Source organism: Mus pahari, chromosome 22, assembly GCF_900095145.1.
Source record: "Mus pahari chromosome 22, PAHARI_EIJ_v1.1, whole genome shotgun sequence".
Lineage (NCBI taxonomy): Eukaryota > Metazoa > Chordata > Mammalia > Rodentia > Muridae > Mus > Mus pahari.
The window spans coordinates 25,516,611-25,519,886 of NC_034611.1; positions in this window are offsets into that span (position 1 = coordinate 25,516,611).

Here is a 3,276-nt window from a genome sequence, read left to right on the forward strand (position 1 = left end):
CCTTTCTCATTCTGTTTATCCTTTGTGTAGAGAAAGGTCACTGATTTGTTTGAGTTAATTTTATGTCCAGTTACTGCACTGTTTATATGACAGTTTCCAGTTTTTTTTTTTTTTTTATGAGATCTCTGTGTGGAGGAATGTGTACATTCCTGCATCTACCCGTGTTCTTGTGTTTCCTTTTCCATGTTTTGCTCTATTCTGATCTGTTTGTTTATGATTAATCATTTTATTTTGCTATAATTTTTTGATACCCATATGTTTTCTAAGGGCAGATAGAAAGGGTATATAAATGATCACATTGGTTTGTTATGACAAGGCAAGATAGTGCAGAGTTAAAAAGGAAAAAGAAAACACTGCAGAGTTTATTCCATCTCATATTCTTCTGTACATTATTTTATGTTTGAATAGAATTTGACCTCCTTGGTGGAAATCACAGTAGAATAAATACTTAATTCTATTATAGGACTCCAAATTCAAGATGGACCTCCTAACTGGCCTGTTAACTGCATACTTGTGTAAATATCATTGTCTAGCTTATAGCTTACCCTGGCTACTGTTAAACTGCTTGATGGTGCAAAATTGCAGTCTGGAGCAGAAGATCAAAATAAGAGAATGTGCATTTTTCCTTTAAATGCATGTATGCACTAAATGTTTAGGTTTACTTTTGGGTCCAGAACAACTTATTGTAGGTCAAGATGGTTGGAGTATAGATTATAAAATGGCTATAGAGTATTTCTCCATGGTCTTTTCTGGCGGATTCCCCATAACAGGAGGATGAAATAGGAACAGATGGTAGAGAAGAAATATTGTATGAAATATATTGAATGAAAAAAATGTGCTATATAGAAATGGAACAAACTAAGATACATAGAAGCCTTTTATTTGGGGGATCCTCTTAGAGGCAAAGCAGATGTGGAGGAGGAGGGAATGGGGGGATTGTTGAAGGAAGACAAGAAAGGGGATAACATTTGAAATTCAAACAAATAAAATGGTATGTATGTATATATGTTTATATATATATGTATATATATAAGTATATATATATGTTTATATATATATATATATATATATATATATGTTGTGTATGTGTGTGTGTGAACAAAAAATGCATAGACTAAGACTGAAGATAAAAAATAATGTTAAAGGAAAGAATAAATTTATGTATGGCTTTAAAACCATATATTTTTCAGAATACAAATATAACATTGCAATTTGTTTACATTTTATGATCAGTTTTATGACATTTAAAATGTATATGCTCCTGAGTTTCTTATTCTTTTTTAATTTCTTCTATATTGGTTAATTTAGGTTTATTATTTAGAGTGATATTGATGACCATTATCTGTTAACATGTCATAGGTATGAGGAAAAAGGAGATAGTAGTTAAGACTCTTGTTTTTTGAAATATTTGGACATTATTAATATTATAGAAGCAAATTTTAAATGTCATAAATACCTTGTTATTCATATACTAACATAAATGTATAGTAAGTTTCCATGCATACATGTGTGGTTTTTTTTGGGTGTGTTAAATCATGCTTTCATAAAGAAAGGAATAACCTATAGTAGTCAGAAGCCACACCAATGAAATGTGTGCAAATTGGCTGCCTAGACATGACTTGAATGAGGAAAACAGACATAATAATATGCAAGAAAAGAAGATCTTAAGGCCTTGGCCATAGACAAATAACAACAGGCAGATAAGGAATATCGAGAGTCGGAGAAATAGAGTTCAATTTCCACCTTCCCCCAGGAAAGATAATTGGTGGTTATCAAGTTATCAAATGATCACCACTGGAAAAAATATTCATACAAAACAAAGTATATTGACCAAGTTGGTATATTGATTATATATATATATATATATATATATATATATATGACAATAATCAAAAGAAAAAAGAGACTATGAATATTAAAAAAAGAAGAATGTGTGGTTGTTTATGGGAATGCTTGCAAAGAGGAAAGTAAATGGGAGAATGATATAATGAAATAAATGAATAATAATATAAATAACATAATAAAATAAATTTTTCTGCTATTATCAAATTTAACCTCTAATAAGCATCATGTAAACACAATCAACATAACACATAATTAAAAGCATAATTTTTATTCTGGAATCTTGAGACCTGAAATTACTCTAATTTTACAAAAAAGTAAAAAGAAAAAGAACAGAAAGGAAAAAGATAAGTAAACTGACATTTGACCTATGGAAAGTATAATAATTTATCTAATAGTTACTATGTAAATCTTAAAATGCCAAAACATCAGAAGTATTTTCTTCATATATTAATTTTAAAAGTACTACTGAATCAGGACAATACTATTAAAAGCAATATTAATTTTTATATAGTATTAAAAGTAGCAATTTTCTTCAAAAGAAAGCACAGAGTCATTAAAGAATTCCTCCATAATACATTCAAAATTTATGTCTTTTATAGAAACAAATTAGTTACCGTCTAGGATTTTCAGAGTTTCACACTTTATATTTAAGTCTTTAACACATTTTATAAACTAAAATTTCCTCTATTGGTGAGATAATTTTAAAAGTAGTATCCTTAGGAGGAAGAAATATTTTAAGTCATGTGCCAAGTACAGGTTTATTCTTCAGGGAACTACCCTGGTCCAGTGTAAGGCAATTTATGGCATGCTCTAAAGATTTGAATGGAAATTTCCACAAGGAAGGCAATCCACACAAATAACAGCTGGATTGAAGAACTCTCAACATTAGTAATCATCAGGTTAATGCATTTCAAAGTTCCAATTGATGTCATCTTAACTCCTTCCCTAGGGGAAAACAAACTAATTGGTTATCCATATCATCTACTTAGGCCTGAAAATATATTCATACAAATAACATTTTCTGCAACAAACTGGATGTGTTTATTTTAGATTATATATGTGGATTACTTGCCTGTATACAATTATAATTATGTTTTTATAAGAGTATATATATGTCTCTCTCTTGCCTTCTTGCTCTGACTCTGTCTGTTTGTCCCTTACCCCCTCTCTCCCCCTCTATCTCCATGTGCCCATGGCCAGCCTCTATTCCTCTACTCTCTACTCTCTCGCTGCCTTTCTCTGTCTCTACTACCCTCTCAACTCCCCTTCCCATGCTCCAAATAAACTCTATTCTATACTAAAAAAAAAATAATAAAAAAATAAAATGAGTATATATGTATATAGAATGTATACATGTGCAACATATGTATTCACATATATACAAATATATGAACAAATATACATATATTGCACATACACACACATACATAT